The 26,351-nt window shown below is 36.5% G+C and overlaps 1 pseudogene; it reads right to left on the reverse strand.

Moving 5' to 3' along the window:
* Positions 1–2,208: 2,208 nt before the first annotated feature.
* Positions 2,209–3,738, reverse strand: LOC133245341 (actin-related protein 2/3 complex subunit 2-like; annotated as a pseudogene).
* Positions 3,739–26,351: the final 22,613 nt, after the last annotated feature.

Raw genomic sequence — 26,351 nt, forward strand, 5'->3', positions numbered from 1 at the left:
CATGATGTGTTATTCATAAATGATAAGATTCAACTTGAGAACATTTCATTTAGACTTTGCATCTGTGTTCATAAATGTATTAGTCTGCAGTTTTATTTTATTTATTTATTTATTTTTATTTATTTATTAATTAGTTCAAATTACCAATGGCATTTTTCACAGAACTAGAACAAAAATTTTCACAATTTTTATGGAAACACTAAAGACCTTGAATAGCCAAAGCAATCTAGAGAAAGAAAAATGGAGCTGGAAGAATCAACCTCCCTGACTTCAGACTATACTGCAAAGTTACAGTCAAGACAGTGTGATACTGGCACAAAAACAGAAATATAGACCAATGGAACAAGATAGAAAGTCCAGAGATAAGCCTACCCACCTATGGGCACCTTATCTTTGATAAAAGAAGAAAGAATGTACAATGGAGAAAAGACAGCCTCTTTAATAAGTGATGCTGGGAAAACTGGACAGCTACCTGTGAAAGAATGAAATTAGAACTCTTCCTAACACTATACATGCGCGCGCGCACACACACACACACACACACAATTGGATTAAAGACTCAAGTGTAAGCCCAGAAACTATAAAGCTCTTAGAAGAAAACATAGGAAGTACACACTCTGACCCTAATTGCAACAAGATTCTCTCTGATCCACCTCCTAGATTAATGGAAATACTAACAGTTTTCTTTTCTTGTAATTGTTTTGTCTGGTAATAGTTTCAGGGTAATGGTTACTTCATTACCCTGAGAAATGAAGTTTTTATGGCTTAGCTGGTAAAGAATCCACCTGCAATAAGGAAGACCTGAGTTCGATCCCTGGGTTGGGAAGCTCCCCTGGAGAAGGGAAAGGCTACCCACTCTAGTATTCTGGCCTAGAGAATTCCATAGACTGTATAGTCCACAGGGTGGCAAAAACTTGGAAATGACTGAGCCACTTTCACTCAGAATGAGTTAAAAGTCCTACTTCCCCTTGTAACTTCTGGAAGAGATAAAGTGGAAAATACTTTTCCAAATGGTTGGTAGTTACCAGCAAATACATCTGAGTCTAGAGTTTTCTTAGGGATAAGGTTTTTAACTACAAATTCAACTTATTTAAAAGAGATGGAGTTATTTGGGTTACATATTCCTTGGGCACACCTGAATAATCCAAAATAACTTTCCCACTACAAAATTATTTAACCTAGTTATACATGCAAAGTCCTTTTGGCCATGTAAAGTAATATTTCTCACTGTTCTAGAATAAGACCATGAACATATTTACAGGAAGAGGAATATTATTTTACCTATCACATTTTGGCATGATGTATTGTTTGAAATCTATGTTGCCTAATATTTGCATAGCTTTCTTTTGCTTAGTATACATATGACCTATCTTTTTCATCCTTTCATTTTTTATCATTTGTGTATTGAAAGTTTGCTTCATGTAGGCAGCATATAGTTGATTATTGCTTATTTACGCAGTCTAGTAATCTTTGCATTTTAATTGGGGATATTTACAATATTTACATTAATACAATTACCTTTAGGGTTAGTTTTTTTTTTTTAAGATATAAAGATATAGAACAGTCTTTTGGACTCTGTGGGAGAGGGAGAGGGTGGGATGATTTGGGAGAATGGCATTGAAACATGTATAATATCATATATGAAATGAGTTGCCAGTCCAGGTTCGATGCATGATACTGGATGCTTGGGGCTGGTGCACTGGGACGACCCAGAGGGATGGTACGGGGACAGAGGAGGGTTCAGGATGGGGAACACGTGTATACCTGTGGCGGACTCATGTTGATATATGGCAAAACTAATACAATATTGTAAAGTTAAAAAATAAAATTAAAAAAAATAAAGTAGATTTTATTACTATTATCCTGGGGAAAAAATAAAAGATATAAAGATTTTCTTTATTAATGACTCCAACCGTATTTCTTTAGATACAGAAGTTTTGAACGCAAATACATACAGAAAACAAGTTTAGATTGCATTATCCTGCAAGTCATTACCAGTAACATACTGCAAAGCAAAACAGCTTGGAAAAGAGGGGGAGGGAAAGGGGAGTGAGGGAGCAAAGATAAAGACAAGGAATTAAATTGATCAAGCGGAATAGTTTTTTTTGTTTTTTAATTCTTGGGAACCACGAAGTCCTTGCAAGCACAGCTTGTTTTTGCAAATTACTTTCCAAACATGTACAAAATGGAACCAAAACAGAGAATCCCTTAAGAACCTGAAGAGGTACAACATTAAAGGCTACGATTATCCCGTAGCAAGTATTCCAGCCTTTAGATGCCAGCTGTTTCCTCTTCCTGTTCCCAAAAGTTACGTCTTCCCCGTGATTGTTTTCATTTCCTTTTTCTTGGCATCTGGGCATGCACAGTTCAGCTCCTTGAGGAAGTCGGATGTTTCACACACAGAACAAAGTGTGTGAATATAGGGCTTCGAGCACTTGATGTGGTAGTGCAGGTAGTCTGGGAATGTATGGATCAGGTTGATGGTGTTGTCTTGAGCACTGGCATTGGATTGGCAAGGTAACAGCACGAAGGTGATATAGCCGATGTTGTGGCCCATGGCGACTTCAGGATCTTTCAGCTCTAGGGGAGGTTCCCCCGTGTGGCTGAAGAGGACCTGCTGGGCTGTGTGGCTGGCTCTGCCCTGCATGAACACCTTTCCAATGACCACATCATCCGTCATCCTTAAACACTGTGTTGAAGACTACTGTGACTTTGCCCTTTTTTGACTCAAACATACATGGTCTCATCATCCCTATAATGGATAACTGCCCTGTTCACTCCTTTCTTGCCCTCTTCTTGGAACTGGAAGTATTTCTCAAAGACAGAAGCAAAACAGTTTTGTTTCAACATGCCAGCCTGATGCATGATGGAATCCTTGGATGCAGGCAGATTTTCAAGGTGATATAGCAAAGAGACATTGTATCCTGGTTCTGAGTTTACCAAGTAACTTCCATATACCCTCTTTAATAACTCATCAGCACCATGTGCCTGAAGTTCCTTGTAGAATTTCAAAGAAAAACTGACCATCACTTTTATTTTGTCTCCATTAGGATTTGAAATATTGTCGAGACTGGCTCGACAAGCAGGATTTCTGAAAGTGCCATATGGCGAGAGAATGAGAAACAAGACACAGGAATTCAGTGAAAAGCGAGGAAAAGAGGACCAACGCTGCTCCAAGGTGAAGGTGCCGAAACTGAATCCAAGCCAGCTTTATTATACTTTCAGCCATGAAAGAAAGAATATGCGGGGAGCTAAGCTATAACTCATGTGGCCTTTAGGGCCACAGAACAAAGTGATCGTTAACTATTGAGTAATTAAGAAACAATAATCAATAATGAATCAGTAACTCAAACTAATATTCTTATCTATAGATTTTCCACCGGATACATGAAACATATGACTCTGAGACGCCAGTTGAGAAACGGTCTGGGGTTGGTTTGGTGACCCCAGTATCATATTTTGTTTTCAAGACTATGAACTGTTCCCTCTGGACTTGTTCCAAGACTCTCATGCCTTATAGCATCCAGTTTATCAATAATTATAAATTTCTTTTGCAGCCCTTGACAAGGCCTGCTTTTCTTTTAGTCTTCCTATCTCCTACAAAATATGATAGAGGACTCCATCAAAATCTGCAAAAGTTACTTCTACAGCTTCTGGTTTGTTCCCAGCGGCTGCGTTCTCAAACTTGAGCATGAGCGTCTCCTCAATGATATGGTTGTTCACCTCCAGCAGGATCATGGTGGCCACTGGCCCCTGAAACCTGAACCTGCCTGGCAAGAAGCCACCGTCGCTGCCGCCTCATGGACAAGCTTGGTCCCCACTGAGCCCCTGGCTCTAGATGGCCACTTCCAAGAGTTAGGTTTAAATCTACTACTACTTGTGCCTTCTTTTATTTGCTCTTTGTCTGTTCTTGCATTTTCAAATTGAGTATATTTTTTCTGTTTTTATTTTTTATATATTTTTTTGCTTACTAAAATTATTATTATTTTTTAATTTAGTGGTTCCTTCAGTATTTACAGCATACATCTTTAACTTATCACAATCTATCTTTAAGTGTTATTTTACCTCTTTACACATAAAGCATAAGAATACCTGCAATAATATGCTTCCTACCTGCCCCCCAGTCTTTGTGTTATCTACCTTAAACTTCTGCATGTGTTTTAAATTTTATATTCCATTCTATTATCTCATAAGAAGGACTATATAAGAAAAAATTATTGTATATTTACACATGTAATTGCCACTACTGTTAAACTCTTCATTCTTTTGTGCAGATTTACATTTTTATCTGATGTAATTTTCCTTTTATTTGAAAGGTTTCCTTTAACATTTCTTATAGGTTTGTCTGTTGGTGATAAATTATTTTAGCTTCTGCATACAAAAAATATTTCACCTTCCATTTTATAAGATATTTTCTGGAGTTTAAATTCTATGTTGACAATTTTTACCTTTTAGTACTTTAAAGTTGTTACTCTACCACTTTCTCCCGTCTTGTTTGCAGTGAAAAATGTGCTACTATCCTGACCCTGACCCTTTATCTTCATTTATAACGTATCTTTCTTTCTCTGAATGCTTCTAAGAACTTTTCCATTATCCTCAGGTTTGAGTAATTTAATTATAATGCGTCTTGGTGCAGTTTATTTTGTGCATGTGCTTGGGATTTATTATATCTGTAAGTTTGTAGTTTCTACTGAATTTGAAAAAGAAAATTGTCATTTTTTAAGATTAAAATTTTTCATTTCTGTATTTAATTTTTGTGGTTTTCTATCACTATGTCTTCAAGTTTACCAAGCTTTTTCTTTCTTCAATGTCTAGTTCAATCACTCAGTCATATCCAACACTTTGCAACCCCATGGACTGCAGCCCACCAGGCTTCCCTGTCCATTACCAACTCACAGAGCTTACTCAAACTCATGTCCGTAGAGTCAGTGATGCCATCCAACCGTTTCATCCTTTATCGTCCCCTTCTCCTGCCTGCAATCTTTCTCAGCATCAGTCTTTTCCAGTGAGTCAGTTCTTTGCATCAGGTAGCCACAGTATTGGAGTTTCAGCTTCAGCATCAGTCCTTCCGATGAATATTCAGGACTGATTTCCTTCAGGATGGACTGGTTGAATCTCCTTGCAGGCCAAGGGACTCTCGAGTCTTCTCCAACACCACAGTTCAAAAGCATCCATTCTTTGGTGCTCAGCTTTCTTTATAGTCCAACTCTCACAAACATACATGACTACCGGAAAAACCATAGCTTTGGCTAGATGGACCTTTGTTGGCAAAGTAATGCATCTACTTTTTAATATGCTGTCAGGTTGGTCATAGCTTTTCTTCCAAGGAGCAGTCATCTTTTAATTTCATGGCTACAGGCACCATCTGCATTGATTTTGGAGCCCCAAAATATGAAGTCTCTTGCTGTTTCCAGGGCTTCCTTCGTGGCTCAGATGGTAAAGAATCCACTGGGTTCAATGAAGGAGACTTGGGTTCAATCCCTGGGTTGGGAAGATACCCTGGAGAAGGACATGGCGACTCACTTCAGTATTCTTACCTGGAGAATCACCATGGACAGAGGAGTCTGGTTGACTACCGTTCACTGGGTCACAAACAGTCGGATATGACTGAGCGACTAAGCACACACTGTTTCTATTGTTTCCCCCATGTATTTGCCATGAAATGATGGGACCGGATGCCATTATCTTCATTTTCTGAATGTTGAGTTTTAAGGTAACTTTTCACTCTCCTATTTTACATTCATCAAGAGGTTCTTTAGTTCTTCCTCGCTTTCTGCCATAGTGTGGTGTCATCTGCATATCTGAGGTTATTGATATTTCTCCTAGAAATCTTGATTCCACCTTGTGCTTCATCCAGCCCAGCATTTTTCATGATGTACTCTGCATATAGGTTAAATAAGCAGTATGACAGTATACAGCCTTGATGTACTCCTTTCCCAATTTGGAACCAGTCTGTTGTTCCATGTCCAGTTCTAACTGTTGCTTCTTGACCTGCATACAGATTTCCCAGGAGGCAGGTCAGGTGATCTGCTATTCCCATCTTTTTAAGAATTTTTCTGCAATGTCTAACATTAATTTCATCCACTGTAATTTTCATCTCATATTTTGAAGTTTTCTTCTCTCGAATTACAGTGTGTGGCTTTTTAAATACATTTTATTTCTGTACTTAAATTCTGAATAGATATACTAGAGCTGTATTAACTGTTTTAACAGCTTTCTAATTCTAACATCCACATTAGTTCTGGGTCAGTTTAAAATGATTGATTTTTCACTTCATCCTGCATTCTGTTTTCTACTTTGCAGGCCTGGTAATTTTGATTGGATATAAAACGCTGTGAATTTTACCTTTTTCTGTGCTGGATTTTTTTTTTTTTTAATTTCTGTAATATTCTTGAGGTTTGCTCTAAGATGTAATTAAGTTACTTAGAAACAGTTTGTCTTTTCAAATATTACCTTTAAATTTTGTTTTGCATTTGCAGAGAAGTATTAAGACTAGAGCAATTATTCCCATCTACTTAGAAATGGCTCTTTTGAGTTATTTATTCAATGCTTCATGAATTACAAGGTTGTTCATTCACTGGTAGAAACAGTCACTATTCCAGACCCTATATGAACACTGACCACTATTCCTTCTAGTCCTTTGGGTGATTCTTTCCCTGAGTAGCTTTCGGGTATGTACACAGTTATCACTACTCTGCTGAATACCGTAGGAGAACCCTCTGCAGACCTACAGAAAAACCCTCTGTTTTTCTTTTTATTCCCCATACTCTGTCCTGCAAACTCTACCCACCTTGACGTTTAGCAATGGCTTCTCATCCCTGGCAGTCTGCTGAGCTCTGTCTGCATTTCCTGCCCTGTCTTGTGGCCTGAAAACTGCAATTTCAGAGCCATCCTCTACTGTTTTTCATCAATCAACAAGATGCAGTCATTCATGGCCTGATATCCAATGCCTTAGAAACAAGTTATTATTATGACACAGGTTATTTAATATGTGAAGCTGTGGCTTTTCATGTATGTGTGCTAAGTTTTTTCAGTCATGTCCAACTCTTTGTGACCCTATGAACTGTAGCCTGGCAGGCTTCTCTGTCCATGGGATTTTCCAGGCAAAAATACTAAAATGGACTGTCATGCTCTCCTTCACAGGATCTTCATGATCCAGGGATCGAACCCGCATCTCTTATGTCTCCCGCATTGTCAAGCTGGTGGCTTTTCACATAGGATTGTAAATTAATTTTAGCCCAGTTACTTTGTATTGTCTTGAAGTAGAAGTTCCATTGATTTGCTTTTGCTTTTAATGAATATCCATAAGTTGACCCATTTCTATTTCCTCTTTACGTTTGGGAATTATGGGGTAGAAATGAGGAAAGAGAACTCTATTTATACATTCTGAAAAATCTTTGGGGTATCAAATAAAATTATTAAAAAAAGATGTATTATTTACTCAAAATGGGTATATAGGGAAAATGTTGCTTTGCCAATCACCATAGCTAAAAAGAGACAGGATTTTAGTTTTGTTTCTTTGCCTGTTTTGAGAGAAGCTTCATCCTTCAGTCTTGGTGGGTTGATCTGACATATTCTATGTACATTTTAATCTTTAGAAAATTACTTTCTTCTTTAATTTTTTTAACTTAGAGTTTTATATAAAATAATTTCTTCTCATACACTTCCCTGTTGCCTGCCCTTCATACTCTGAAAGCATAAGCACTTTTCCATCTTGATTCATGTCATTACATGTACATCCATTTGATAATTAAAGGAAGAATTTATTCTACTAGTTCCTAAACTTCTTTAACTCTAATGGTCTCTGTATCATTCTACATCAGGATCTTGGTTATACTATTGACATTACTATGCCTTGATAATATTATTATGCAATGATTCCAAAATCTTAAATCAATTCCATTTCTGTCCAAATGTTATTTTTCCCTTATCACATTCCACTTGCCTTCCATTTTATTTTTTTCAGTTAATATTCTACAATTTATTAAAGTAATCAATTCCTTATAATATTCTAATTTCTTCTCTCTGATTCTATTCCAAGAATAATTTGGAAAAACATCATTCCTACATGAACCCACCATTTAGTTTCTCCACACCTGCCCTATGAAGGTGACCATTGATGTGAAAATAATATACAATTAATATAGATGTCAGAAAATATTTATGATTGCCACACTCAAAGATAATCTACATATTGCCCAATAATCCTTCACATTCCACTAGTAATCACCCTCTTAAGTGCTCCATATAGACGATTTCAACTGCCTCGTGCCTCAGAGCACCCACATTTCTTCCTTAGTCTCTCTACATTTCAACATCTTACCATTTATTTCTTGCTATTTATAGATATTTGTAAGCAAATGTTTTGGTTTTATTTGATGAATAGAAAATGTTGTCTCCATATAGTGTCTTCAAATTTTCATACTCCATTTAACCATTTCAGACACATTCCAGTATGGCTTCAATCCTCTACTTATTGAAAAGCTTCTTTACTATCACAAACGACCCCTGTTTCCAAATAATGCATTTTTAATTCTTAAATTTCTTGAAAATCTCCTTGATAGTCACATGTGTTGTTAACATTCTCCTTGTAGCTACACTCACTCACACACTCCTGGATTTATATTCCTACCTCACTGGCTTCTCCTGAAATCATTTTCTTTCTCCTCTATCATACACAAACAAATGTTGAATTTTCTTATGGTTCTTCTTTTTGTCTCTAGTGTCTTTCCATAGACAATCTTATTTAAGTCCATGACTTTAGCTGGATGCCATACTATTCATAAGCTCTTCTTATCTAATTTTTGTTAATGATACATACAGAAACTTAAACACATCAGAAATATCTTTGATTCTTTGATTTCTCACTTTATCTTATCTCCCAAATGTAACTCATTTTTAAGTTTGATATATTCTACATTAAAACATATCTTTAATCAGATCTCTGTTTTACAGTGAAGTCGTACAGCATCATAATTAAGAGTGTGGACTGTGATATAAAGCTTCCTGATGTCCATTCTCTCCTATCACTAGTAGCATGATTTGTGGGAAGTAATAACTCCTCCAAACTGTAGCCTCTCATCATAAGAACTCATACATAAAACGTTTAGCATTTGCTGACATATACTCTTAACAAATATCAACAAATATTAATTCAAAATGAATTTAAATATAAAACACAAAACTGTAAAACTCCTAGAGGATAGATAGGAGACAATCAAGATGACGTTGAATATGGCAATCACTTTTTAGATATAACAGCAAAGGCACAATTCATGAAATAAATAACTGATAAGCTGGACTTTATTTAATTTTAAAAATTGTGCTGAAATGCCTATCAAGAGAATGAAATGGCAAGCCACAGAATGAGAGAAACCATTTCCAAAAGACAGATGATCAAAAACAAATATTTAAAATATACAAAGAACTCTTAGAAGTCAACAACAAGGAAAGAAAAATGCTATATGATTAAAAAATGAGCCAAAGATCCTAAGATACACCTCACCAACAAGATATAAAGATAGCAAATAAGCATATATAAAGCTATTCCACATCATATGCCACCAGAGAAATGCAGTTAAAAAAAAAAAAAAAAACAATTAGATGCCACTGAACACCTATCTGGAACACTGATAACTCCAAACACTAGCAAGGATTTGGAGCAAGAGGAACACTCATTTATTGCTGGTAGAAATGCAAGATGGGTCAGCCACTTCGGAAGGCAGTTTGGCAGTTTTTTACTCAGCTAAGCATAAGATTCAGCATTTATTCTCCACGATATTTACCAAAAAGTAGTTCAGAACTTAACAACAACAACAACAAAAGTGCACTAGGATGTTTATAGCAATTTTGTTGACAATAGGGGGAGGCTATGTATATGAGAGGGCAAGAGATATAAGAATAAACGTGGTATTTTTCTCTCAACTTTGCTGTAAACCTGGTGCTGTTTAAAAAAAAAAAATCAAAAAATAAACTTCACAAACCTCAGAGGAAAATAAATACCCAGGATGGTGTATGGCACATCATAAAGTCTCAATAAAGGTTACTTATTATAATTATTGTTGTCATTGTCATTATTTTTATCAACCATGCTCAATAGTGCAACCCTAGTTTATGTCAATAAAACATACATTCTGCAGTATCATTTGACTGATTTCTCTCCTTTCAATTTTGCACCTTTGCTATATATACCTATCTAGTAGGCAGTGGGAATGAGCTTTTAAAATGTAAATTGGAATCACATTATTCTTCTAATTTAAAATCCTGTGTGCTATCCTTTTTCACTTTGATTGATTTTGAAAATACTTTTGTTCTGTGATGCCAAATATAATCTGGTCCCTGAAATTTTCCAACTCGAAAACCTGCTACTCTTCATCATGTTTCATTCATACCACTTAGCCGAAAGAGGTTTCTCTTGCTAAATCATGTCCAGACCTTTCTCCTATCCACCCTTCTTTTCCCTGGCCCTCCCCATCCCCCTGACCCATGACATTTTATCTTTCTGGAATACCCCTTCAAATCACTCTTCACTTTGTCTGTCTCTTTCAAACTTTAGATTGCCACTTAAATAACACTTCCTCAGACAGACCTTCTCTGACCACAGTCAATTTTAAAAATCTCATTAAATTTTTTTAAATTTAATTTTGTTTAGTAAATTACACTGTGCCGGCTCTTCTGCGCTGTGCAGGCATTTCTCTAGTTGTGATGAGCGGGGGCTACTCACTAGTTGCAGCGCCCAGGAGCTTCTCCTGTTGCAGAGCACAGGTTATAGAGCAGGTGGGTTTCAGTAGTTGCAGCATATGGGCTCAGCATTTTCAGTTCCTGGACCCTAGAGCACATGCTCAATTGTTGTGATGCAATGACTTAGTTGCTCCATGGCATGTAGGATTTTCCCAGACCAGGGATCAAACCTGTGTTTCCTGCATTGGCAGGTAAATTCTTTACTATTGAGCCACCAGGGAAACCTCTCATTCTTTACCCTTACAAAAATTTCCATTTTTTTCTGGACCATATCATAGTTTCTAATTGAATACCTAACATATGTATTACTTGCATATTGCCTGTTCTCCACATGACTCCATGAAGGTTATGTCTGACTATGTTGTTAATCACAGTATACCCAGAGACTTGTGTAAAACATAGGAAATGGTCTAAATCTAATAAAATATTTGTTGAATAAATAAACACTCAATCAACTGAAAGGATATGCATTTTGATTAACTATTAAGGATTAAAATTAGGAACTGCATATTTTCAAAGCGCTTATAAAATATTAATTTAGCTAATATTTGCTAACTACTTGTATCTGCCAGGCTAATAAGTTAATGTATATTTCTCAAAAAAATCTATAAAGTCAACAATTATATCCATTGTTCTGATTTTAAAAAAATTGTTCAATTAGATTATATAACATGTCAAATTACCCATATGTAAAGAACAAAGTCTCTAGATCTATGATGTTCCAGGATCTTACTATAATACAGCATGGCTCTCAATACAGATTAGACATTGTGCATTCAAAATTGCTAATTTATCAGAAAATTACCTCAGAAATCGAGGTACACAGAGTCAAAATGCCTTGCCAAATGCTATAGAATTAACGAACAAGAGAGAAGGCCTCTGGACTTCCATCCAAAGTGTCTTTATCTCCCGTGTTGAAATACAAAGAGCAGCTAAAACAATAGTCAATCATTTCAGAAAATCTTAATAACTTATCTTGTTCCAGCAGGAGGTCTACAAATAATTTGCACCATTGTTAAAGAGTTTTCTTCTTTCCTTAGAGGGATTATGCCTGTTCAGTGCTTTAGGTTTTTAAAAGGTGTTATATTAGTCTTTGCAATTTGACACGTTTGAAGTACAAGGAAAAAAAATCCAAGCATATTGCAAGAAATATGTGTTCTAATCAATGATTACTTTTGGGGTCTTTTAAATTTCCTTCATCACATTTTTTTATTATATTCTAGAAAAATATGGTATTATTAAACAGATATTTTTAAGATATTCAGACTTTCCTATCATTGGTAAATATGAAAGCTATTCTAAAAGCAGGATGGAGATGGAGATGGGAGGGCGGTTCAAAAGGGAGCGGTTATATGTATACCTGTGCAGATTCATGCTGAAGTTTGACAGAAAACAACAAAATTCTGTAAAGCATTTATCCTTCAATTAAAAAATAAATAAATAAAAAATAAATAAAAGCAGGATGACAGTAAGAAGCAAGACTGAATAATCATTGAAAGATATCCAACCAGCTTTTATAAGATATCATTATTATGTCTATCTACCTAGCATATTTATATTGTTCTGAAAAGATGATTATTATCATATATATATTATATCTAACATATTGGGAATGTTTTATGTTTTAACAAAAGGATTTAGACCCAGTAACAGCAACAAAAGAATGTCAATAATAACACTTCTCATAAATAGATAATACTTACTTAAAAAAAAAAAAGGGTGGCAAGCACTGTGCTCTGATCATTTTTTTCATGCTCCATCTCATTTAATCTTCACAATAACTTATTATTAAAAAGAAAATATCTTTGTCATTCCATTTCACTCAGAAGAAAATTGCATTTTGGAGACTTTAATTAACACCTATGAGTTCCTTGCTGGTAATGAAAGAGCTGTCATTCTGACCTAGATCTCCCTGGATCCCAAGTCCATAAACTTATCCAACACAATAAAGTTGAACACTAAAATGATACCTTTGGAAAGGGCTTATTTCTCAACACTGTTAGAATATGCTTCAGTTTCTCCAGTGTGTCATGAAGGGTTGAGAATCATTAACCTACACCAATAGCTTCTTAAGTACTTGCAAATAGGAAAAGCAAACTATTCCAAATTGAGTAAGCACTGTTCTGTATATACTGGATCAAAAAATGATTGAGATATACATGTATGGCCACTGAAGTGGGTTGGAAGGAAGGAGTGTTTCAAGCAGAAAGGGAGTCATGGAGAGAAGAAAAGAAAGGGTGACTTTGTTATAATGAAAGTAACTCAATGTGATTAAAGCTTATAGTGTGAAGGTGTACCTAGTTAACCCCCCTCACCTGATAACCTTAGCAAAATCATTGTCACTTCTTCTCAGGGATCCATCTCATTCAATTTCCCTTTCTGTAAAGTAATTCTTACCTTGAAATAATAAATCTTACACTATGGGATCAATGTGAGAATTGGGTATATCAAATGTAGTGTTATTTAAGCAGGGACTTAATATATAACAGTTAAATTGCTGGATGAAAGGGTAGATGAGAGGATGTGGCAAAATGAACTTCACAGGTAGGCATGAGGAAAAGTGTGGGGGACAAAGGAAATTTTGTCATATTAGAAGTCTCAAATATATTCTGAATAAGATTTTTATTTCAAAAAAAACAAGATTCTAACCACACAAAATAATTTATAGTGAAAAACCAATGTATAGCTACATTTCAGCTATAAATAAATCACTGTTCTGTTCCTATTTTGCCAGATTCAGAAAATCTACTGAAGTAGATTGCATGCTCTGTTTCCGTGATTCAGGGAGATGTCAGAATCAGGGAAACAGAGCATGCAATTTACTTCAGTAACCCACACATGAAGTTATTAGTCAGCATTGTGCCCCACTATCCAACACCTCAAGAAAAGCCAAAGATTTAGGGATGGAAAGAAGGAGAGGACTGTAGTTGATATTTAGGAGGTTAGAGGGATAAGTTATGGTAAACAACTGAATATGGGTATAAAATCAGCATCTGACAAATCTAGGTTTCTGCTTTGGACATTATTTAACCAGATTACAGAGCTTGGGAAAAGAGAATTCAGTTAAGTTTTGTCCATTTGGAGATTATAAAACAGGAAAAAAATCAGTGGGCATGAACAGGAAGATGCTACATATTTATAGTAAGAATACCACTTTTATTTAGAAAAGAAACATTTATGATCAAAGAGCAAAATGTCTCATTTACTACAAATGCTCCTCAGTATATAATAAACACAAAGACAAGTTCCACCAGTAATATAATGCCAAATAAATGAGATTAAAAATGAATTCACACTGATTGTGTTCATATTAAACATGTTTACCTAAATCTTATATTACTTACCTAGAAACCAAGAAAGTTGAAAAGTTAAAAACAGGATTTTATTAATGTGGATAAAGGCTACGTTTTGCTTTGTTTTTATGATGTAGCAAACACCTGTAATCCTTGAACTACACCATGACACAGGCAACTAACTCTGCTAAATATACAAAGAGCTGATCCATTCATGTGTTTCATAAAATATTCATGAATTTTAATCTTTGTTCATAATGAGGTTTTTCCAAGAACAATAGGAATACACTTAATTCCAAAATTAAAATGACATAATCTGCGACACAATATTATACTATCTTTACACTGAAAAAAAGTAACCTCAATATCTTAGGATCCTATAGACTCTGACATCTAAGATTTGAGAAATTACATGTTCTCAAACTAAATGAATAACTGATATAAAAAGGTGAGGGAAAGGTTGTAAGTTTTTCTCTACAATAAAAATTCTATGTTGTAAATAGCAGGAAATCAAATGAAAACCAGTTTAAGGAATAATATAAAGTGAAAAGTGAAAATGTTAGTCGCTCAGTTGTGTCTGACTCTTTGTGACCCCCTGTACTGTAGCCTCTGTCCATGGAATTCTTCAGGCAAGAATATCAGAATAGGTTGTCATCCCCTTCTTTAGGGGATCTTCCTGACCCAGGGATTGAACCTGGGTCTCCTCATTGCAGGTAGATTCTTTACTCTCTGAGCCAGGAAAGAAACTCATGTAATTCAGCTGTAGAAAGCTGGATGTGGCTTTGAGAGTGGCTAAGTTCAGAATTATCTCAGTTAGCTTTTGGTTGAGTATCTGCATTTCTTAATATTGCTCAGTTGCCCCAGATTTCTTCAACTTTATAATAATGTCAACATACCAAGTGGACAGGAGAGTTTGATTTCCTTTAGAAAATTGGTTCTCATTAGCTTTGATTGGCTTCACTTGGATTCATGACCCTCCCTAAAGAAATGTTTAGAGCAAGAAAAATGAAATGTGTTGACTGGTTTTCTGAAATTACATCTTCTGACTCTGGTGACCAGAAATGAGGCTGACTTCATCCAAAACATATGAGCTGAGGTTAGAGTAGTTATGATGTTTTGCAAAACAAACTGATGACTGTTGATAGATGCAGAGAGTGTTGATGCTGCCCTTCAAAATTAGTAAATTTCTAATCTGTATAAATAACTTACAAATTTTCTGTCCCATATTGTTTATTGTTCTAAAACATAGATTTGAAAATATTTTAAGATATTCAAGATTTTCTAGTGCTGACTATATCAATAATCTTCAACATTTTATGAAAAGTCTTTCACAAGCTGCCTTCAGGACTTATCCAGTTTCATATTCTGCTCCTGTCTATTCATGACTTCCAATACTTCTATGGCTCCAGTGCTCTTACAATATCCAACATGCTTGGAAAATTACATACTCCTTCATGATTCTGAGTAATGGCTTATGCCATTCTAGACCCTAAGAAAACAAAAATCTTAATCAATAAATACTAGATAGTTCTCTGGAATTCTAGACCCACTGAATTTTTCAAGTTATTACAATGTACAAGCAATGACAATACAAACCTAAAGAATTTCTTTATATGACTAGGTAATTATTCATGATATATGTGCCAAATAAGAGTAAAAAATGTTCAACTGTAAGATATTCTATTTTCACTGATCAAATTTGCAATTTTTAGAAGATACTGTTAATTAGTCATGGTGGAATGACATAAACCTCAAGCACAGCTGGGAAAAATGAAAATTTCTATGAAATTTCTGAGCAACTATCAATGTAAATCAAGATCTTCAATATTGCATAATGCTTAAAAATTGGAAGCAATATAAATTTCAAATAAAGTTTAGATATTTTATGATACTTTCAAGTGATGTTTAATACTTGTACTATGGGATCACATCAAATGTTTTGAAAACTAGGTCACTATATGGGAAAATGCTAATCACACAATGTGAAATTAAATACCAGAAATAATTTTTCACATGTAAGACATATATATATGAATTATAATATAAATGTGTATGTATGTATATATATATCTATATATAAATATAACATATTTTACACACATTTGTATTCACATACATCAAGAATTGTACAAAATAATAATTGTGGTTTTCTTTGGACTTGTCTAGTGGCTTAGCTACGAACAAAGCTAGTGGAGGTGATAGAATTCCAGTTGAGCTATTCCAAATCCTGAAAGATGGTGCTGTGAAAGTGCTGCACTCAATATGCCAGCAAATTTGGAAAACTCAGCAGTGGCCACAGGACTGGAAAAGGTCAGTTTTCATTCCAATCCCAAAGAAAGGCAATGCCAAAGAATGCTCAAACTACTGCACAATTGCACTCATCTCACACGCTAGTAAAATAATGCTCAAAATTCTCCAAGCCAGGCTTCAGCAATACGTGAACCGTGATCTTCCTGATATTCAAGCTGGTTTTAGAAAAGGCAGAGGAACCACAGATCAAATTGCCAACATCCACTGGATCATGTAAAAAGCAAGAGAGTTCCAGAAAAACATCTATTTCTGCTTTATTGACTATGCCAAAACCTTTGACTGTGTGGATCACAATAAACTGTGGAAAATTCTGAAAGAGATGGGAATACCAGACCACCTGATCTGCCTCTTGAGAAATTTGTATGCAGGTCAGGAAGCAACAGTTAGAACTGGACATGGAACAACAGACTGGTTCCAAATAGGAAAAGGAGTATGTCAAGGCTGTATATTGTCACCCTGTTTATTTAAATTGTATGCACAGTACATCATGAGAAACGCTGGACTGGAAGAAGCACAAGCTGGAATCAAGATTGCCGGGAGAAATATCACTAACCTCAGATATGAAGATGACACCACCCTTATGGCAGAAAGTGAAGAGGAACTCAAAAGCCTCTTGATGAAAGTGAAAGTGGAGAGTGAAAAAGTTGGCTTAAAGCTCAACATTCAGAAAACGAAGTTCATGGCATCCGATCCCATCACTTCATGGGAAATAGATGGGGAAACAGTGGAAACAGTGTCAGACTTTATTTTTTTGGGCTCCAAAATCACTGCAGATGGTGACTGCAGCCATGAAATTAAAAGACGCTTACTCCTTGGAAGGAAAGTTATGACCAACCTAGATAGCATATTCAAAAGCAGAGACATTACTTTGCCAACAAAGGTTCATCTAGTCAAGGCTATGGTTTTTCCTGTGGTCATGTATGGATGTGAGAGTTGGACTGTGAAGAAGCCTGAGCGCCGAAGAATTGATGCTTTTGAACTACGGTGTTGGAGAAGACTCTTGAGAGTCCCTTGGACTGCAAGGAGATCCAACCAGTCCATTCTGAAGGTGATCGACCCTGGGATTTCTTTGGAAGGAATGATACTAAATCTGAAACTCCAGTACTTTGGCCACTTCATGTGAAGAGTTGACTCATTGGAAAAGACTCTGATGCTGGGAGGGATTGGGAGCAGGAGGAGAAGGGGATGACAGAAGATGAGATGGCTGGATGGCATCACTGACTCGATGGACGTGAGTCTCAGTGAACACCGGGAGTTGGTGATGGACAGGGAGGCCTTGCATGCTGCGATTCATGAGGTCACAAAGAGTCGGACACGACTGAGTGACTGATCTGATCTGATCTGATCTGAGTGGCTTAGCAGTAGAGAATCTGTCTGCCAATGCAGGAGACGTGGTTTTAATCCCTGGGTTAGGAAGATCCTCTGGAGAAAGAAATGGCAATCCATTCCAGTATTCTTGCCTGAAAAATCCCATTAACAGAAGTACCTGGAAGGTCCATGGGGTCACAAAGAGTCAAATACGACTGAGCACATATGCACACACACACATCATATATTCTTTATATTTCAAATATCCTTCAAGAAATACAATTTGTTTTTTTAATTCAGAAAATTATATTTTATACTAGAGTATAGCTGATTAGCAAGGTTGTGTCAGTTTTAGGTTTATAGCAAAGTGATACATGTGTCTATTCTTTTTTGAATTATTTTCCCATTTAGGTTCTTATATAGTATTGTCAGAATTCCCTGTGCTATAGAGTAGGAACTTATTGGTTATCCATTCTACATATAGCAGTGTGTACATGTCAATTATAACTTAAATCATAATCGTATCTCCTTCCTATACTATTGACTCAAATCAGGTGATCACCATCTCTTCTCTGTCATTACAATATTCAAATTATTTTTCTCCCTGCCTCTTTGCCCCATATGCGTTATCTTGAGCTTTGACGTTTACTGTTCTAAAACATAGATTTGAAAATATTTTAAGATATTCAAGATTTTCTGGTACTGACTATATCAATAATCTTTAACATTTTATGAAAAGTCTTTCACAAGCTGCCCTCAGGACTTATCCAGTTTCATATTCTGCTCCTGTCTATTCATGACTTCTAATACTTCTATGGCTCCAGTGCTCTTACAATATCCAACATGCTTGGAAAATTACATACTCCTTCATGATTCTGAGTAATGGCTTATGCCATTCTAGATCCTAAAGTTTTTTTTTTTTTCTTCCCCCTTCCCAGTTGCCAAAGCCTCACTAGAATATTTTCTACTCTACTAAAATCTCCCCTGATTCTCCAGAGAGGTAGACTTCGTCTGTCTTCCTGTATCTCCCATGCACAGAAAACCATTTGGTAAATGAATAAATAAATAAACACATGAGCATTTTAATTAGTCTGAATGAAGTAAAAAAAAGGTTTTGAAATCCTAAAGGAATTGTATTCATAATTCCTCTGAGAACCTAAATAAGCTGCTATTAGAATACGATTCCTCTTAGTACATCAAACTTGTTTCTTCTACTTTAGCTTCAGTGACATCTGTTCTCCAAGGTCTTTCATTTCCTCTTTGCTGATTGGTATTCAGTAGTTTCCGTTGTATCCCACACCTCCACCCACAGATGCACCTCAAAATATATACTCTTTTACCTATGCTTTCCTCTAAGGGAGTTATATAATTCCAGCTTATTTACAAAGCCGTATTGTGAGGATTTACAACTTCAACTTTAGCTTTAAATTCATATTTAAGTTTTTATTTAGTAAATATTTATTAGTTCAACATGTGAAACTATTCCTACAACTGAACTCATCATTATTCATTTTGTTTTAGACATCATCTTTAGCAATAAATGCTATAGGTCTAAATCTTTCTTTCTTAGTTCTCCTTTATCTCATACCAGTAATCTTCATTTTAATTGATGTCATCCATATATTTTCATTTTCTACATATCATTTCAGATTTCTTTTCCTAATACCTAGTTCAAGTTTCTATATCTCTAGTTTATACCATCAAAATATATCTTGCTTATTCTTGTTTCCCAAACTTTTCTAAACTATATTTATCTTTATGCATTATTTTACATATAGAGAGGAATTTTATGCTAATGGTTAAAGAACATAGATTTTGAGTCAGATAATCCTAATTTTGGTCTTTTTTCCAAGCACTCAAGGTAATCTTTGGAACAATACTTAGCTACTTTAAACTTCGATATTGTCTCTCAAATGTAGATAATAAAACTTGCCTCTCAATTTGTAAAAGGAAAATTTTAATTGCATGACATTTTAGATGTAGGGGCTCAATCCTTTTCATCAAATATGTGAAGATGGCTATGTATTTTTAACTGGAAAACCAATGAATACTGGAGCATTGAAAAGGGAAATTAACCCTATTTCCATATCATGTTCAAGATCAATTTTGAAATTAGAAAATCTTTAATAGATTTGGGATTGAAATGTGACTTTTATTATCATTATGATCATATTGTCAGAGAAGGTGATGGCACCCCACTCCAGTACTTTTGCCTGTAAAATCCCATGGATGGAGGAGCCTGGTAGGCTGCAGTCCATGGGGTCGCTAAGAGTTGGACATGACTGAGTGACTTCACTTTCACTTTTCACTTTCATGCGTTGGAGAAGGAAATGGCAGCCCACTCCAGTGTTCTTGCCTGGAGAATCCCAGGGACGGAGGAGCCTGTGGCTGCCGTCTATGGGGTCACACAGAGTCGAACACGACTGAAGTGACTTATCATAGCATAGCATAGGATAGCATGATCGTATTGTAAAGTGTGACTTGTATTTGTGGCCATGGAGGTATCCTAAATTTGGATCCCAGAATTAAACAGACTTAGCCATATGGTCCCAAGTAATACTAAGTGGGAGAGGTCTCCACAGAGAAGCAAAGCACACATCCTGTAAAAGTTATGGCACAGAAGAAAGAAGAATGCATGTTCCCATGAATATATCACTTCTAGGATCACAGAGACAGATGTAATTGGGGTATATATGCCGTTTTTTCTTTGTAAATTTACCAGCAGATCAGATATCTCGTCTGCCCTTGAGAGAAGTGAGTGAGTAGGTGAAGAAAGAGGATAGGAAAAAGTACATAAAGGGAAACCTTTGGAGTAGAGAAAAACAGTCCCTTCATAAGAATGACAAAGCTCTTACTATACGCTGAGTCTAACAGATGCCCAACAAATGGTAACTTCTTTTATAGATTTATCTTCACAAATATATTTTACTTTTTTTATTTGTTTATTTTTGACTGTGCTGGGTCTTTGTTGGTGCCAGATTTTTCTCTAACTGTGGCGAGCAGGGGCTACTCTCTAGTTGCGGTGCATGGACTTATTGTGGAGGCATTTTTGTTGCAAAGCACAGGCTCCAGGTGCTTAGGCTTCAGTAGCTACAGCATGTGGGCTGTATTTGTGGCTCTCTGGCTCTAGAGCACAGGCTCAATAATTGTGGCACACAGGCTTAGTTGCTCTGAAACATGTAAGATCTCCCCGGATTAGTGATCGAACCCATGTCTCCTGCATGGGCAGGCGGATTCTTTCCCACTGAACCACCAGGGAAGCCCCTGTTTTACCTTCTTAATAAAAAGTTTCAGTTATCCCAGAGAACTTTAAAGGGAAAAAGACAAACATAAACTTCCTATTTATGTTATTCAGTGCCTTCTGTACTAGGAGTACCTCAATCTTTTTCTGGCTTCATCTCTTCTCACATTCTTTCAAACACACATTATTCCAAGGCAGCTTGCTCAAGTCTATATTCTAGGCTTTTTTTTTTTTTTTCATTATTTCTTTATCCTAATATGCTTTTTAAGGGCTTCCGAGGTGGCTCAGTGGTAAAGAATCCACTTGCCAATGCAGGGGCCACAGGAGATGCAGGTTCAATCCCTAAGTTAGAAGGATCCCCAGAGAAGGAAATGGCAACCCACTCCAGTATTCTTGCCTGGAGAATCCCATGGACATAGGATCCTGGTGGGCTACAGTCCATGGAGTCACAAAGAGTCAGACACAACTGAGCACAAAAATGAGCACATGCTATTTATTCTTCACACCTTCAGTTAAATGTTAATTCTCCTTTTCTTTTGTCCAGAGTATGATCCTATACCTTTATTTAGGATCTACTCTGTGATTAAGGATATTAATTATTCAGTGAATCTCCCCTCCTTCTGAATTTTAAATCACTTGAGAATTGAGTCTATATTTCACATGTACTTTCATTTACCACCTCTACTGCCCCCATCAACCAGGTATCACCATCATCACAGTAAACAGCATAGAAGGAGTGCTTAATATATGTTCAGTGAAATAAATTCACATGCACAAGTGAGTTCACCTGTATTTCTACTTCCAGATAATCCATGTGATGAAAATTATTAAATATAACTGGTGCTAGTGCTTGCTATGGGCTTCCCTGATGGCTCAGCGGTAAAGAATCCACCTGCAATGCCAGAGACCCAGGAGACACCAGTTTGATCCCTGGGTTGGGAAGACCTCTTGGAGGAGGAAATCACAACCTACTCCAGTATTCTTGCCTGAAAAATATCATGGACAGAGGAACCTGGCAGGCTACAGTCCAAAAGATAGCAAAGAGTCAGACACAACTGAGTGAGTGAACAAATGAACAAGTGCTTGCTGTACCAAATAATGGGTAATACAACTAGTTTTTACAAACACTCTTTTGCTTGTCAGCTAGTGGTACCAGATTTTTAAAATTACTTCTTTTTGCCCTGATATGGCAATTCCCATGACTTTGGCCTTTGAAAGGAGTGTTGAGTCATATGCTATTTGGAAAATCAAAGGGTAGATTTTTATGAATTTGTATTTTCTTCCCAGAGAGATGCTGTAGAAATTTTATTAGCTCTATTCCCTCAAGTCTCAAAGTTAGTAAAATCTAAATTCCTATTCCCTCTATGGAGTAATATCACCATATAGCTGTAGTCACTATAAATGAAAGTCTGTTTTATTTACTTTATTTAGAAATTATTCTTAAAAGTAATAGAAACTATCTGTCCAGCCATTACCTTATTCACTTACAACGGCCAGATTTATGAAATTGTAGGCTCATGAATGCCTACATTTTATGAGTAATTAGGATTGAGGTGGGAGGAAACATGGGAAAACACTCTGCTAGCATACTGTTTTGAACAAACACGGTTTCTTCAGTTTCCACAGCATTATTTAAGATAGGTAGTATGGAATTGGAAACTCCCACAGAAAAAAATCCCTGAGATAATTCAAATGTATTCTATTAGCTCCCAACCTCGGCTTAACCCATGTTTTCAAAAAGGAGAGGGCTTATGGTCTCCTATTCTGTTGGAAAGGGAATGATGGGTTTAGAATTGATGGTTGTATAATTGCTTGGAGTTTTCTCAGTGCGTCATCAATTACATGCAAGTTGATTTTTATGCCTTATACAATAGTACATATTGAATGACAAAATATTGTTTATCTTTAATCAGGTAATACTAAAACCATATATTTTACTTCATAGAATTTTTGAGTATCATTTATTGCATGTGGCAGGGTTTATTGAGTTACCATGTTAGGGTCACACCTACATAAGTGGAATTGTCCCCTTTGCCAAAATTCAGTTCAGATATCAAAACTGATGATGGTACACTCTCATGCATGCACACCAAGGGAATTTGAAAAAGTCTATTACTTATACAATGAGCCTTTTAGGGAAGCAGGTGGATCACAAGCAGGTCTGAAAATGGATTGGAAAACAAGGAATGGAGACCAGCTTGAGGTTTTTATGGTGGTTTGGGCTTGGGTAGGAGTTACACATCCTGCATGGCTTGAAATTTCTGCCCAAACCAAATGCAGAAGAAAACAAGCAAGCTTTCTTTTCAGTATTCTCAGTTGTGAGGCAAAAGGTGAAGAGGGACAGGTAGAACTTTAAAGCTGTCAGCAGTTAAATTCCAAAAACACAGACAGATTATCACATGGTATCATTTTACACACTAGGAGATTTTATATAAAGCTCTGAGAGGTAACTGGGCTTCCCTGGTGACTCAACTGGTAAAGAATCCACCTGCAATGTAGGAGAGCTGGATTTGATTCCTGGGTCAGGAAGATACCTGGAGAAAGAAATGGCAACCCACTCCAGTATTCTTGCCTGGAGAATTCTATGGACAGAAGAGCGTGGTGGACTACAGTTCATGGGTTATAAACTGTCAGACATGACTGAGCAACTAATACTTTCACTTTTCTGGGAGGTAACTAGTTCAAGAGTACAAAACTCATTAATTGTCAGAACCACAACTCATATCAGAGGGCAATTTCAAACGACTTTTTTTTTTCTATCCTGTCTACACTGCCTTTCTCAGAAAAAAAATGTGAAATGATTAAAAATTGGACTCTGTGGGAGATGGAGAGGGTGGGATGATTGGGAGAATGGCATTGAAATATGTATAATATCATATATGAAACGAGTTGCCAGTCCAGGTTCGATGCACGATACTGGATGCTTGGGGCTGGTGCAATGGGATGACCCAGAGGGATGGTATGGGGAGGGAGGAGGGAGGAGAGTTCAGGATGGGGAACACATGTATACCTGGGGCGGATTCATTTCAATATATGGCAAAACCAATACAATATTGTAAAGTTAAAAAATAAAATTAAATTTAAAAATAAAAAATAAAAATGTTTAAAATACTAAAATTTAAAAAAAATAATTCTTTAGTCTACAAATAATGACTTTTATTCTACTTTTCAATTGGTTTTATCAATTATTTCTTTTTCATGCCTTATTGTGCTGGCTAGGATCATTGGTACAATTTTAAATAAAAGGAGTATCAGTAGAAAAAAAATAATAAAAATAAATCTGTGTTGCTTGTATATTTCAATTTGAAAATGTTTCCTAAAACTTGCTGTAATTTGACCAGATCTAAGGAATAAATTTTTGGGGGCTCCAAAATCACTACAGATGGTGATTGCAGCCTTGAAATTAAAAGACGCTTACTCCTTGGAAGGAAAGGAGTGACCAATCTAGATAGCATATTCAAAAGCAGAGACTTTACTTTGCCAACAAAGGTCCGTCTAGTCAAGGCTATGAGTTTTCCAGTAGTCGTGTATGGATGTGAGAGTTGGACTGTGAAGAAAGCTGAGTGCTGAAGAATTGATGCTTTTGAACTGTGGTGTTGAAGACTCTTGAGAGTCCCTTGGACTGCAAGGAGATCCAACCAGTCCACCCTAAAGGAGATCAGTCCTGGGTGTTCATTGGAAGGACTGATGCTGAAGCTGAAACTCCAATACTTTGGCCACCTCATGCGAATAGTTGGCTCATTGGAAAAGACCCTGCTGCTGGGAGGGATTGGGGACAGGAGGAGAACGGGATGACAGAGGATGAGATGGCTGGATGGTGTCACCAACTCGATGAACATGATTTTTGGTAAACTCTGGGAGTTGGTGATGGACAGGGAGGCCTGGCGTGCTGTGATTCATGGGGTCAAAAAGAATCAGTTACGACTGAGCAACTAAACTGAACTGAACTGAAGGAATAAATACAGCTGAAATATCTCACTCCTTCTTATAGACACTTTTTGTCAGATCAGGACCTGCTTTTGGAAATCACTGTCATCTAAATAGTAGAATATTTTGAGTTGTGATTGTAAAACTCTAGAAATATAGTTCCTTCTTCACCTGCCCAAATAAAACAATTTCTACCAGTTGTGCTCAATATTATTAGAGGGAGATAAACCTCTTTGTGGTATCAGTTTCATTTGTTCAGAAACAAGAGGGGTTCAGGACAGAGTCCACTGGGGTTACATTGCCTTCTTTTAGGTTACTTGTTTAGCCTTTGACTCCTAATGCTTAGATGCTTATTCTGGTCCTTGCCTGTAGAAAACCTTTATCTCCTACCTCCTAAAGCCTAATATGACTGTCTTTCCTTTATCTACCATGTGCTCTAAAGTTAATGATTGGAGCATTAATGCTTCCAGGTCTCTGCTCTATATCATACCGTACACATCCTATCACAGTATATATTATGGTATAATCTAGCCTTCATTTTATACCCTACCAGGAGCACCACAGGCATAATTACAGAGATTCCTTTGCCTGAAATGTGTGCACTGGAACCAAAAGACAGAAAACTTATTTTGGGATGCTAGATACTCTCTTCCCCAAAACTGGCCTGGTGAATCCTCATAAGATTTCCATCTGAACAAAAACTCCAGAGGTCATTTTGCTTTTATTTTTTTTAAATAGCTATATGAATTTTTTTTTTACCATTTTTCATGTCTGTGGAACTTTTCCTCTTTGTCATGAAGACTTTGAGATATAGTTTATTGGAGGTCTGAAAAGTTGATCCATTTAGAACAGTTTTTAACAATCTGATAAATGACCAAGAAAATATTTTCTTACTATTTACTAATATCTCATCAACTGGGTTGGTTCTCTCTGACTCACTATTGACTTACCAAGTTGCTGCTGCTGCTGCTAAGTCGTTTCAGTCGTGTCCAACTCTGTGCGACCCCATAGACGGCAGCCCACCAGGCTCCCCCGTCCATGGGATTTTCCCGGCAAGAGTACTGGAATGAGTTGCCATTGCCTTCTCTGGACTTACCCAGTAGTATCTAATAAAAGATAAACTCTATTCTTATTGTCTCCATTGAATTATAAACAGTAAATTTGGTATCAATTCTAGAAAATGACTCACTTAACAGAGCATTAAATCCATCTTCAATCTGTATAGTGATGGACTCATGGAATTCTCCAATTCATTTTTCGCCCCAGACCTTCCCCAGTGGTAAAATGGAGTTCTCTGCTTTTGTGGTGGTCTAGAAATCCAATGGAATTTGTACCTTTAAAAAAAAAATAATTTATTTAACTGGAGGCTAATTACTTTAAAATGTTGTAGTGGTTTTTGGCAAACATTGACATGAATCAGCCATGGGTGTACATGTGTCCCCCATCCTGAACCCCCTCCCACCTCCCTCCCAATCGTATCCCTCAGGGTTGTCCCAGTGCACGGGCCTGAGCGCCCTGTCTCATGCGTCAAA

Source organism: Bos javanicus, chromosome 3 (assembly GCF_032452875.1).
Source record: "Bos javanicus breed banteng chromosome 3, ARS-OSU_banteng_1.0, whole genome shotgun sequence".
Classification (NCBI taxonomy): Eukaryota; Metazoa; Chordata; class Mammalia; order Artiodactyla; family Bovidae; genus Bos; species Bos javanicus.